Below are 14,591 nucleotides of genomic sequence, written 5' to 3'. Positions count from 1 at the left end.
TCTAGTAATTAGCAGCCAAACTCTAAGTACCAACATCATTCACTGACAGTTTTTCAATGTGAAGTAACAGTTATAAAGATCACTCAAAATTTAAAATGAGAGCAGATCTGTGGCAGAAGCCAGTCCCGGATCAAACATTAATGTGTGCATATGTGTGTGTTGTGGATGTGGCCCCAATGCACTTGTTTTGATGTGTGTTTGTCTGTTCCTTGGTCCGTAGAGCTCTGAACAGAGGTCAACTACTGAGCCCATCTGGGCACGAGTGGTTGTTTTGTTTGTGCTCTGTGTGTGTGTGCGCGTTAATGTCTTGGCCGACGTCTTAAGGGGATGTTGGGGTGCGTTGAGGCTATCCTATTGTTCTCAGGGCATATGTTTTAATGACATGCAGGGGTCATTTGCATGTCACTGCTCGCGGCGGTAAATGAAGAGGTGGTGTGGGGTTGTGTTATTGATTGTTTGGGGGTGTGGCTAGAGAGAGGAACTGAAAATGCTGTCCAATAATATCTGGACAACCCACCCCTCACCCACACACACACACACACACACACATAAACACACTCATAGATAGAACAAAATTTAAATCTATGTTAAGCCTCAGGTTAGTATATCCCTTGTGAGTGTTAGACTACTGAGGATGCAGAAAGTTGAAAAATGTACAAATACAGAAAAAAAAAAAAAAATACTATGAGCTGAAGTGTTTGCACACTCTGTTTAATCTGCTTGGGAAAACACTCAGCTTTGAGTTTTATTTCTCAACACTGGCTGATTTACACTAAATAAGTAAAAATGACTAATGATACAAATGACAATAGAAAGATTATTTTAAAGAAACAATGTAATCAGACAAGTAAGCTAACAAGTTAATGGGGTTCATGAGTAGACAGGAGACATCAGAACCACATGCAAAAATGTGTGTGTCGTTATCTCACTACTGGGTTTTTTTTTTTTTTTTTTTTGCTTCCATCACACACGCACACAAACACACACACACACACAAAAACTATGAGTGACCTTCCTTGTAGCCACATCTCATTCATGAGAAAACTCAGATAGCCTACAGCTGAGAGTCGGGTGGGCTTCCATCCCTGTACTTGATGCATGGACAACTCAGTGTGTGTGTGTGTGTGTGTGTGTGTGTGTGTCTGTGAGAGAATTTGGGCTTTGCATTCATGCATGACTAGCCCTGTCTCTGTGACCTGCGTGCGTTCCACATGTGAACGTGTTCATGCGTGTCTGACGTGTGTGTTCAGGCTTTTATGGGTTATATGTTTATGTGAGAAGACTGAAGACTGGAGGAAGCACACATTTTTATTTCCTAAGCCTGACTTACTGAGGATGGTCCTGCTTCTGGTGTAAGCATAATGCTTGCTGCATGTTGGCTGTGTCCTTGGAGGATATGGCCCATGGTCTGGTCACACCGTACTCTCAATGTTGAGCACCTGTTTACTAACAACTCGGGCAGCACATAACGTTTTGTCATAAAAGTTTTAGTTTAAAATTTGTACCATCAGCTGTTGAACTCAGTGGAAACATATACTTACATTCACAGTGTGACCTCTCATGTCACTAATATTTGCTAACATTTTATTTTCATCCTGAACAAAATTAACATTTGCCATAAAATTTCAGAATTTTGCCATCATTTCATTTTAAACAGCCAACAGTGTGAAAAGCTTAAACCTGGAGGTTATTTTGGAAGTTTTTGGAAGTAGTTTGAGGTTAAAGATAACATCTGTTTTCCCAGTTCCCAGATGCTCTGATTGGTTGCTTAAAGAAAAAAACCTGTCCAATGAGATTATTTGAAATGTGAATTTTTTAAGATAAAAAAACCAGGAAAACTGTTTTCCTGTTGGATTGTGTGTATGTTGTTTTAGTCTAAGTTATAGTAGTTTTGTTAAAATCCATCTGGTTCAGTCTAAAAGCGGAAACTGTCACTTCATAAACACACACTTGAATGTTTTTGACCTGTATTTGTGTCTTGGGAAGTTGCGCATGAGTTGTAATGTGTGTTTGACAGGCTTGGAGCCTGTATGTGCGCGTGTGTGTCTGAGGCTCATTAATAATGCATGATGTGGGAGGGGTGAAGGAGAGGGGTGGTGACAGATGGAGAATCGGGAGAGATAGAGAGAGAGAGAGTGGTCTGAGAGCAGAGAGCGAGCAGAGTCAGGGAGAGAGTGAGGAGAGCGAGAACACACTGAATGACAGAGATGAACACACTGTAGTTCCCTCCTAGATTTGCACAGCCGTGTTGTGTGTTCTGGATTTGACGGAGAGGCTCTCTGTCTTTGTGTTTGGTTTTCCTGGATGCTGAACAACCTGATAGAGATGGAGACACAGCAGAGTTACCCAGTGCTGCTGTACAAGAGCTGCACTGACTGAGGTACTGACACATTTAGTAAACATGTGTGTGTTTGTTTTCTGTTTTATTTCCTGTACAGTGTTTAGACTTGTCAGGTGTGGTTAATGTGGGTTAAAAGTTGATGTAGTGTGCCTGGGGACAACTGCGCTGTAATATAATATATTACAATATAACTGGATGTTTAGCCTCTTTGTGCAGATGTGAGAATCTGCAATGTACACATAGCTTGTTTCTGTGTTGTGCTCATCTTACCTCACTGGCCACAAAGCTTCCTGTTTCCTTTGGCCCTTTATTCTTACAAAAACATTTATTTCATTTATTCATTCAAGATGTTTTCAGTGAACACGTTTAGTTACGTGCAGCAGAGTTGGCTTCAGTTCACACTGGGCATGATGTGAAAAACCCTCAACTTCGGTATCTCAATACTAGAAGTAAGGATTGATGTAACACTAGCATCTCTGCTAGATAACCATTAGCAGGTAAAGTAATTATACTCACACTTGATTAAAACAACAACTTTGTGCAGCAGAAAGTTGTTTTAATGAGTAAGATGTAAGATAGCGCCTGTTGACCCGACTCACCAAGAGATAGAGCTGTCTATAAACCTGGGTCTGGGTAGACCTATGACTCTGGGTCTGTAAAGTGAAGCCATTGTAGAGCCTTAAGCCTGCATTCTATCTGATGATTGTCTATGGAATATTGTCAATGGGAAAATGCCCCTTGACATATTAGCTCAGTAAATGGTATCCTAATGAGTTCATTTTGGCTCTGTCCACAGGAAGATGTTTTCATTTTAGACTCATAACTTCTTCCACATTTCCTCTCTGTCCAGAGTTTTTAGCTCCAAAAATGGACTTTCAGAAATGCTGCTGGAACTTTCTATCTTGACAACTTGTAAAACTGTAGTCTGGATGGACAGAAACCAGGACCTCTGGAAGCCCATACAGTCATCTCCTGATCGGGTTTAATCAGCTTCTGCTCCTGTTGGAGAAACGATATCAAGGATGACTTCCCTGTTATGCTGCCTTGCTGTTTTTGCTGTTTTTGTAGCAGCTGTGATTTAGTTACATTCTTTATTTTCAAGCCACAGCTATACTGTGTTTTGTGCAGCTAGCCAACAGTAGACAGTGTGAACAGTTAGATGATGCGCTTTAAGTAGTGATAGTGTAGAAAGATGTTGTTTCTGACATGGAGCTAAAATGCTTGTGAGGACAGAAATCAGTTGGTATTAAAATGGAAATGGTGTTATGTGGATGCAGTCTGAGTTGTTTCTTGTGTCAGATCATTTAATTCGCTGTATCTTTATTGAAAGTCTTTGATTCAGGCATTGGTTAAAGTGGTGGTTCAACACCCTGGGCTATAACGTTCAGACTTTTAAACTGGAAGAAAAACAGTAGCTGCGATTGGTTCAGGACTGAGTTGGATGCGTCATGTCATCAATCACAAATCATTTAATGATTTGCGGTTGATCTGATCTCCACATTATGAAACTGCGGGGAAGATATTGATATTTGATATGATGTTTTCATGCATCACCAGATTTATATAGATTTTTCACAGTATGCTAATGAACAGCTCCCCTTCTAGACCAGTGTCAGATCAGTGTCTTTGTCACAGTACTATCCTTAGCCAAAGACAATGAGACATCATGACAAGCTGTCTTTAACCTTTGACCTTATCCAAAGGCACAGTCATGTGAATGGGGCAAGGACGAAGAAACCCTAGACTACTGCTACCTGTAACCAGCGTTATTGTGTGTGTGCATGCGTACGTGCGTGTGCAGGTGTGTGTGTGTGTATCTTCTTAGTTGACACGCAGTTTTTCCATTATGTGCAGGTGCTTCAGTGTGTGGTTGATCAGTATTTGTTCATGGATGTAAGAGGTTTGGATGGTCGTGGGAGTTACACTACACTGCAGACACACATACACACATACTGCCATGCACGAATACAGTCGGTTCTTTGTTTGGGAGCATCATTGTGAAATAAAGGTTAATGCAGCCAGAAAACAGAGCGAGAGCGAGAGAGAGACTAATGGAGAACGAAGGCCTTTCACTGCAAATATTTGGAAGAGAGGTCTCACACTAACCATCCCCTCCCCCTTCCTCTCTGTCCTCCCCCTCCTATTCCTATTCCCCATCTCCCTCTAGCTTCATGGCCACGGGGAGAAGATCAGAACAAATTGTCACTATGTGATCTGTCCATGTTACACGGCTTTTTATTTTTTCTGGAAAGAATAAAGCTGGAGGCCACAAGTCAGTTGGTGATCATCAGAGAGGACGAGCTGCCTCCACCATATCATCTCAGCTGCTGCTGGTTCAGGCCTCATGTTGTATACACATCTACATATAATATACTGAATATTTTCATTCATGGTTTGAAACCTGCTCTAAGACTAGGGAAACACAAACTCATTTTCATCTAAAACTGACCAATAGATTATGAGAACATTTCTTCATCAGCTTCATCCTCATCCTGTGTTCTTCTTCACTGCTGCTTGGACACTTATCTTTTATGTAATCATAGAGATTTAGCTCTAGATGACTCCTCTATTGCCATGCCCAGTTAATCTGTTGGCTCAGTGTGTGTTTGCGCATGAGTGTGTGTCTATCTAGCCAGATAGCACTGAATAAGCCCTCATCAGCAGAATACCCCACCCAAAAAAAAAAAAAATGTACACAGCAGAAACTAACTTCCTTTCATAAATATTCCATGTGAAAGCAGGAACTAGAGGAGCTGAATCTGAATCATCGAACAATAGGGCTGAAGACATTTTGGGTCCTGTTCAATTAATTTCAGGAGTTTTAATCAGCTAGGTTTGCGGTTATTGCCTTGAGAGCAAACCTGCTCATATTGAGTTGAAGGACTGTGTCAGAAACATATTTTTTGTGATTTGATAGATCAGGATTGTGTGTCCTCATCCTCAGCAACTAATAGGTTGCCTGCCCACAGCAGCAGACATGCCAGACCTTTGTTGTCATGGTAACAGTTATAAACACACAGCTAAGGTTGAGAGATTCACAGTTTATGTACAGATTATATAATGAAGATGTAGATAATGAAAATCACTGAAATAGACACTTTTGCGAAGGTGAGGGGATTTGTGGTAACAGTAATAAACACAGTTAAGCTTGTGGATCATCATAGATAAAAAAAAATAAAAATCACATATTATTATTGATCCACCTCAGCCTCTTGGCTGTGGCACAAATCTGAAGGTTGCTGGTTTGATCTGTGGTTCCTCCAATGCCTTTGGCGCTGAACCTCAAATTGCCTCTGATAGCTGTTTCATCATTGTGTGGTTGTGCGCATCAGAGCAGCACTTTGTTTTTGTTTTTTTTTATGTGGGAGATAAAAGGTAGCTTCAGGAAGATGATCTCTTCTGCTCAGGGTGCTACTGGTGTGTGCAGGTCACGCCGGCTGAAGGGACACCTGTGTTGTGATGGTCATGTCTATAACAACACACACTGATGGGTGAACTTAGGGATTTGCAGGAGAAAACCACAGCGGTAAAGAAATGGTGAAAACAAGGACAGAATAAATGAGCTCTGTGTGTGTGTGTGTGTGTGTGTGTGTGTGTCTCATCAATCAGGGTCATTGCTTCCCTCAATGAAGGCTTTCTGTAGTCGACTTGTCCTCAAGTATGTTTCCATTTCGTGGCTGTGTTGATTGGTGAGCACTTGGGGTGCAGCCTTGCCACTGGCTACTGCTCCACTCAGTCATGAAATGATTTGATCCTTTAATCTGTGACCAAAGCTGCTACAGGATCAGTTTTACATGTTCACATCTGAATGCACCAAGACAGCCTCATCGATAAAGATGATAAACTTGTCTTTTTAGTTGTGATACGGGAAACAAAGATTAGTCGGAGTGGATACTCATAACTGCTTAAGACGCTTTTGTTCCAGGCATGCAAATCCATCTTTCAGTTGTCCTGTAAAAATATTTTCCAGGAATATTACAGGAATATTTTACACCTTTTTCCCTTCTGTTTGTGAACAGGAAATTTATTTTGACAAAAAACAAATAACAACGACGGATTAAATAATAATAAAAAAAAAATCTGAAAAGCCAAAATCTGCGTCAGTGTAAAGTGAAAGATTTAGTTAATGAATTCAGCTTTTTGCAGAGAGAGAAAAGAATGTTCAGATTTAAGGTTCTTTTCATGCCCAATGTTGATGTCCAAGTTTAAAAAACAAAGTCTCTATGTCGGACTTTGTTATATTTGATAGCCGCAACGTATATCAAATTAAGGAAATGTGTAAATAGTGATTCCATGGGACACTAGAAAGAGATAAACCTACTTGAACTTAGCTGATAGATATAACACATCCATCTGCGCTTGCTGTTAAAAGCTCATAACAAGTGAGAAAACACTGAAGTAGTGTGTTCCTGCAGGGCCATCATATTACCCTGGAAACACTTCTATTGTCTTGTGAGCTTTGGCTGTTTGTGTTTTCTCTGCTGAGAATTCGTTTGTGTTTTTGTCTGCTTGAAAGCGTATTCTCGAGAAGCTGTGTGTTTCTCTCAGGTCATAAAACAAGTGGTTTGTTTTGTAGCTTGCAGCTTCCTGTTGGTTTGATGATCTTGGGGTTTCCAGGGCTAGCAAAACATAAATGTTCAATATGTTCCTCTTGGTTATACACTTAATTTTCTGTCTAATACTAACATTGATATGTTTGTGAATACTTTGACTGATAGTATCTGCAAAGAGTTCATTAGATTTTTTAGCAGCAGCACCAATTTCATAAGCACACACACACTGTTACACACTTCCCACCTACCCACTCTAAGAACGGCACACACAGCAGTGCCTAGTCCTCTTTACTGTGTTTCCACAAACACTCACAGACAGACACACTCCACATCACACCTTCCAGTAGTGATAGAGTGCAATGATCACCACACAGACTTCCACGCTGACATGTCCCCGGGGAGTGTGTGTGTGTGTGTGTGGGGGGGGGGGTCGTTCCTCACAAAATTCACTTGTGCATACGCTTACACATGCACTTCATCTCTCTTTCTCTCTCTGTCTCTGTCTATCTCTCTCACACACACTCAGCATTGTTGTGTGAGTAAGAAATCAGACGGAGACACAAGGAAAAAAGAGGACACGTGGCTCTAATGATCTGCGTTATTCCTTCACATTATGGATGACAGCAAGGATCAAAGGAGGAAAATACAGTTTAATTAAAGGAGAGAATGTTGAGACTGACAACAGAACAGCTGTGATTTCTATAGGAAGAGACAGATGTAATATCATCCTACAAAATGAATGAACACAGAAGGGGGTTGAGGACAGAGTGCTTTTATTGTGTCCATGTAGGTGGACACACACACACACTTGATAATGGATTTAATGTCATTTTACAGATCAGATTGTATGTGAGAGAGGAGAAATTAAATTATGAAATTTTGTGGTTGTATAATTATAGAAGAGAAATTGGAAAGGACGTGTCTGTGAATGTGTGTGTGCGTTAGTGTGAGTGTGTGTGGCTGCAGAGTAGACCAGCCAGCGGCAGAATGACTTTAATCACAGTGGTAACCCAAAGGCAGATGGGACCATGAAGGCAAATTTGACCTGGTAGTTGTGCTTAGAGAACACACAGTCCAATTTCTTTGCCATATTTACACTACTACCAAATTTAGTTGCCAGGTTAACTGTTCCACCTGATCACATTTCTGATTTATGCTAAGCAAACCTTTCTGGCTCCTGTTTAACCGTCTCCATTCTACTTCCATTGAAGGTGAATGATTTGACTGATACTATTTCCTGACTGCAATCTGAGTGTGTGTGTGTGTGTGTGTGTGTGTGTGCGTCCTTTCATACTTGTTAAGTGTGTCTGTGTCTTCCCTGGACTTCCCCTGGACCATTTCATAGAACATTCTGTCCCTGCATGACCTGACCTTGTTCCTCCTGTTTGTTATTGGCGGACACCTGAGTCCACCAGAGTGAGTATGTGTGCACGATGTTTATGTGCATTGATTAAACAGTGATTCTGCTTCTACACTGTGCCAACTTACCATCATGTTACTCAGTGATTTGTGAATTACAGTTTCATTTTTATTGTTTTTTTTTTTTTTTTAAACCTTGAAGAGATCAGAGAAGGAAGGTGGCTCTGACCTGGTATAGCTTATTGATCACACAGTAGCTCCGTCCTCAAGCCCATTACCTGCTTTATGGTCTGTTTAACTCTATAATGGGAGCATCATTTAAAAATAAACATCATGTTGTATTGAAGACTTGAAACTAGAGGCTGGGATCATAGACTCGTTAGGAAAACATTTATTGAGCTAATAACACAAAAAAAAAAAGAGAGAAAAGAAACCTATCATGAAAACAGTACAGACTCTATGGTCTGTGGTCTGTTTATAAGCAGGAGAGTTTCTACACCACAGACAGGAAGTAGAATATTGCTGAAATGCACTGATAGTGATGTACAGTCCCAGAAAGACTTCACATCATCACATTGAAACATGAGTCAAAGGCCTCGCTCATGTCTCTGTGGCTATTTAATAGTAAAAGGACATGTTGGGACCAGCCTGTCCCTGAAAACACCACTAGAGTCATGTTTATTCATTCACTGTCTAAATAAGGCACTTGGGAGCTTACAGAGCACTCCGCTTGTTTTTCAAAGCCGTGTCTAACTTTGATGATCAGGCTGTTTCTGCTTTCTTTAATTAAATAGAAACAGAAGAGATTTTCATTTTAGACTGAAGATAGACAACACCAGGCCGTGAAATGTAGCTCAGGTTGAGGACACACACACAATGAGATAAAACAGTGACTGTGTGTTTGCTGTGCCCTTTCAGCTCTGTTCCTCCACACACAAACACTAACACTTTAACATACAGACCCACACTCCTCTTATACAAGGCATTGATAATGGCAAACACACCACCAGCCTCACACTCCCACTGAGGTTTAGAGGTTGGACTCCCTATCCACAGTGCTACTACCCCACCTCCAATCATCTCCCTCCTCCTTCCTCCCACAATCTCCATCTCTCCTTCCCCTGTGGGTCTGTTGCTAAGGAGCCCTGGTGACTGGGGAATTTTCTTATTGGATGAGGAGAGGGATAAAATGAAAGAATGGAGAAAAGGGGGAGCTGGTGTGGTGTATGTCGGTGGGAGCGTAAGTGAGGGTTGAGGTCAGTCTTGCTGAAGATATGTGTGATAGAAAGAAGAGCACAAAATGAGGCCCAGATGTGCTGATGAGGTGGCATGCTGACCCAACATCAGCACAAGGATGTTTGTAAAAAAGGACATGATGGATGGAAAAGAGGATGTAAAACAAGAGTGATTGAAATTATTAAGATGGAGTGATGACATCCGTTGAAAAGATTTTTGTGTTTGGAGAGAAATATCAGTCAAATACAACAAAGACAACAAAGGACTGAGAGCAAAGAGAAGGAGGAGGAGAATAAAGGAGGAAGGAGGGAGAGGTAATTTAAAACAAGACGGGGAGTGTGGGTGGTGGTGGGGGCAAGCAAGATAGGGGAGAAGCAATAGATGTAAAGAGAGAGAGAGCTAGACTGCACCCTTTCATTTATTTTGGCTGGCACAAAGGAACATTACCTCTGGACACACACACACACACACACACACAAATTCTTGTATTACTATAAAAGTGAGGGCCTGAAGCTGATGGCCTCTAACACTAAAGTCAGATGAATCTTATTCTTATTAAAGGTACACCCTCTTCCTTGTCATGTGACCCAGATCTGAATGCTGATTTTGGGTTCTTTCATTGCTGACGAAAGCCAGAGTCTTTGCGGGTTTATTGACTGGTGGATAAAGGGGTTGAGAGACATTATGTGCCATTCCAGCCAGCAGTTTGTCCTCACTTTTACTTCAAGGTAGCGGTGAAACAATTCTCCAATCAATCATTAGTGTTAAACTGACAGAACACCAACATCACACCAGCAAACACAACAAGCAGCTTTGCAGGTGATTAATAGCGTCGGAGCTCAGTGAGCTAACTGTGTCCTACCATTCTCTGGACATGGTCGTGTCCCTACTTCCTGTATCCCTTGCTTCAAACTGATAATGCTCTACAGAGTTGTGCAATGTGACCTCATGTCATTTCCGTAGTCCCACTAAGCTGGAACACTGAGTCTAATTGTTTGAATCATTTGTCAAGCTGCTCTTCCCTAATTTGGCCTCTGCTGTTCTGGTTTTTATCATCACTCGCTCAAAGTATTTGGTTTTTGTACTGTTGCTCGGATGATGTCACTGTGATATCAGGGAAATTGTAGGCATTCGAACATTGGCAGATTTATTGATAATGACATATTTTTTCGTTTCCGACTGTCTTAATGTTGAAATCAGATTAGATAATGTAATATCCACTGTCACCAGGAAGTCTTGTGGGGCAGAAAGTGAACTACAGTCAGGCAGGTAGGAGTGCTCCAATGAGGGCTGATCTATAATGAGCCTGTTGTAGTGGATCAGCGCTTCAGTCCAGATGTGAGTGTGACCTCACGTTTACTTTCCCTCCAGCTGGCTGCAGGCTTTCATCTGCCACAGTGATGCTCCCTGAACCCCCAGCACTATCTGCTGCCTGATGATCTGGTCATGTGGACTGAAGTTAAATACTTTACAGTGTAATGACTGTGATCATTGCCCCACTGAAATAACACTGGAAGTGTTTAACATGCCCCCATCCCCCTCTTCACCGTACTGGAGTGCACAACATATTTGGACGGAGACCAGCTCCCCATTGGTGGGTGTGGTTTTTGCCTAGAGGGATCACTAAATAGCCTTTTTGTATGTCATGAATACATGATGCCATGGAAAAGTTGAGAGGGGGCATCTTTCGTGTGATTGGCTGCCAGTGGGATCTCTTTAATATTTCAGAAGAAGAACAGAGGAAGAGTAGACAGAGAGTTCTTTGTTGAGACAAGTCAATATACACCAAATCAGAAAACAGTTTATTTTTCATAAACAGGAAGTCTGACATGAATAAACATGACAAATACAGATTGGTGAAGGTGCACAGATGAACCAGCTGCTCCAGGTTCCGTTGGCAGAGGAGAACAAAGTCAGCGGCATGAGGTGAACATACAGTATACACATATATACAACAAACACAACCATTACAGTTTTTTACAAAATAAAAGCAATATTTCTTACATTTCAACAAAGTACAATTGTGATTTTCAGGTTTGGATAAGCTGTCCTAGGAAAGTCTAGTCCCATTATTCTTGTAAAGTCCAGCAAGACTCCACTTTGAGGAAGATGGATGAAAGTATTTTGCATTTCCATAGCTTTGGAACACTAATTTGAAATGAACTCATAATAAGGCCTCCTACATTATGTCTGATGAGGTGTAAATACAAAGGTGTTTCCATTACACCTTGGCAATATACTTCTAAATCAACATGGAAGAAAAACAAACTAATGAGAGCGTTTAAAAATTTGTTGCAATATTTGAGGGGTTTAGACTTGTCCATTGTGAGCTAATTAACTTATGCTTGTCATTGCATTATTTAGCATAAATCAATTAAGTGCTCATCCCAAATTTCTTTTATGAAATATGAAATATTCTTAATATGGGCTGATTGGGCTGATCAGAGACTATGTGCTTGGGGGTGAAGAAGAGGTTAACCCCCCTGTTCCTTTGAGAAGCAATGTGACAAAATCTGGCATTTTTTCTTTTCTGTCTAATCTCATGTAAATGACATTGTCAGACTTTTAGAAGTATCCTGAAATTACCTTTTGTGATAAATAGTCACTCGTCAGTTGTACATATGTTCCTCTCTTCTCCTCTTACTCTCCACCCTCATACCACCTTGCCTGTCTCTGTTTTTTCTCTCTGCTATTATCTCTCCATCATTATTTGTAGCAGCTCGCCCTTTCCTCTCCTCCCCCAACATCCCTCTCTGTCTGCTTGCCTCCATCCTGTCTTTGCGGATATGATGGTAAGAAACTGACAGGGGGTAAGAAACTGATTTGGGGGCGTCACCCCCCACCCCCTCATCCTCCATACAATCGCTTTGGTTCAAAGCAGATGATTAAGATGGCTTGATGTGATGTTGTGTTGTTAGCTGGTATGTTTGTTATGGTGTGGAGATGGTCACACATTCATTTTATTGAAACAAAACTGGGATATAGTTGTTGGCCCTGTAACTGGTGACTTGTCCAAGATGTAATTCGCCCTCACTCAGTGTGAGCTGGCATTGGCTCCAGCACCCCCTGTGACCCGGAAACTAATAAGCAGGAGACGATGAATGAATGAATGTTCATTTATGATTCATTCTCATTTTATTTTTCATATCTACGATAGGTTTAGCGCTAGTAGTGGTAATATAACCATTCATATTACTATGAGCAGTTTAGAACATGTTTAGAGCATGCTGACAACTCAACAAGCAGTCAGTCAAACTGGGCTAATGACAAGAATTATAGGTATTTCTGCAGGTGCAAGTGTGTATGTCCGTGTGTGCGTGCATGTGTGTGTGTGTGTGTGTGTGTGTGTGTGTGTGTGTGTGTTTATTTCTGTCGCTGCAGATGGTGGTCATCATTTATTAAGGAGCCTCATAAAAGAAACTGTATGGACACAGGAAGTATTTCAGCTCACATCAGTCCAGGAACTCTGGAATTGATTTCTCTGGTTTTGAGCTGCGGGGCACTTCCCCTCAGGCCTGCAAACACACCCACACATACACCTTCTCTTCTGTTCTTTTTTCCCTCTATCTCCTCTTGCTTGACCCTTGGGGACGTCTTTTTCAGTCTCTACCTGCTTGCACCGCCTTTATGCTCTTCTCTTTTCTGTCTTTACTTTAAAATGAAACCAGGGAACCTTCTTGTCTTCTCACTGCATCCCTGCCTCATTCTTCTCCTCTCCCACTCTCTCTATGCATTCACTTGTTCTCTCTTTCGATTAAAAGTAGGTCATTCGGCAACATCGAGTCCCAGCTCCTGCCAAGCATGACATTCACACACACACACATTTTGCCTGGCAACCATTCGCCCTTTCTGTCCTCCATCCTCCTCTCCTTACCTTACCTTCCCTGGAGGATGTGCTTGATGCAGAGGATGGGCCTTGCAATTTGACACTGCTTTGTTTTGTCACTGCTCATCCTTTTTAGAGGGCTAAGGGTTAATTGAGCTTTTTAGAGAATAGGAGGATTGAATTAAAATACACACAAACATCTACATATCTGTAGATGTACAATGATAGAGAATAACAGCACACAGAACTGGATCTAATCTAAACTCTGGTGTTGTAAAAGTGATTTAATTGCAGATTGTAAGGCACATTACAGTAAAAAGAGATAAAAGAATTTGGTGTGAAATGGATTGTTAGTCTTCTCTTGGTGGAAAAACTCAGGAGTACCAATTGAAGAAATTTAATAAAAAAATGTAATTAAAGGAATAAAAGAAACAAAATTATACAAAATGAAAGAAACTAAAATGCTCAGTTTTCCTCATTTAGCATTTGACAAAGCTTTTTATGGCACATTATTATCTTACTCAACAGATTTATATATATGCAGGATGCTGCCTTCATCAGATCCTCATCATTTGACACATTTTATTAGGTATGTGCGCTCATGATTTAGTCACATTGTTATAAATGTATTAATTCATCTTCTTTTGGACTGACTGTGTTTGGTGTGCTATAATCCAGTGCAACACTACATGGAACTAAAACCTCAGTGATATGTTTGAAATCAAACTGAGCCTTACAAACGTCAGCACGTCCGAAGAGCAGATGCATTTATTTCCATTACTCTCATAGAACAGATAGGTATATTTCTTTTTGTCATTTTCCTTATTGTTTGGATATCAGTGCCTTAGGTGACTGATCCACAGTAAGCTGTCATGATGGTGAACTTTAGTCAATGTTGCAAGATATGTTTACAAATTTTGTGTCATTGATTTGATTTTCATTCATTAGCACTGAGCTAATCAAAAGTATCAAAAGCTAATCAAAAATACCAGATATCAGATCTGATATCTGGTATTTCAGAGCCCGTCACCAGTTCAGGCTTTCAGCTGCAGAATAAGAGACAGAGCTGTTGGCTCATGATGAAGAAAATATGTTTATTTCAGGGTTCAATCATATGAACAAAAAATATGCCAAATATGATGTAAATAACAATGAGCAACACAGTCTCAGTGATTCTGTGCTGAACAGTGAAATTAGAATGGGAAACACTCACAAGCACAGTATATTGTTTCACACAAACATGAACCCAACTCTTTTTCCAATTAGCCCATCAGCT

At 40.8% G+C, this 14,591-nt stretch overlaps 1 protein-coding gene across 16 annotated transcripts in view; it reads left to right on the top strand.

Moving 5' to 3' along the window:
- The first annotated feature begins 2,172 nt into the window (after nucleotides 1–2,172).
- nfasca (neurofascin homolog (chicken) a) overlaps nucleotides 2,173–14,591 on the top strand; it is a 64,204-nt gene continuing 51,785 nt past the window's right edge. For all 16 annotated transcript variants that reach the window (XR_003840773.1, XR_003840770.1, XR_003840774.1 and 13 more), the window contains exon 1: nucleotides 2,173–2,380. The gene's annotated coding sequence lies outside the window, so the exon portion shown is untranslated. The remainder of the gene's footprint in view (nucleotides 2,381–14,591) is intronic.

The sequence above is a fragment of the Echeneis naucrates genome, chromosome 5 (assembly GCF_900963305.1).
Source record: "Echeneis naucrates chromosome 5, fEcheNa1.1, whole genome shotgun sequence".
Classification (NCBI taxonomy): Eukaryota; Metazoa; Chordata; class Actinopteri; order Carangiformes; family Echeneidae; genus Echeneis; species Echeneis naucrates.
The sequence above is the reverse complement of the archived record's forward strand: the minus strand, read 5'-3'. Positions and strand labels throughout refer to the sequence as shown.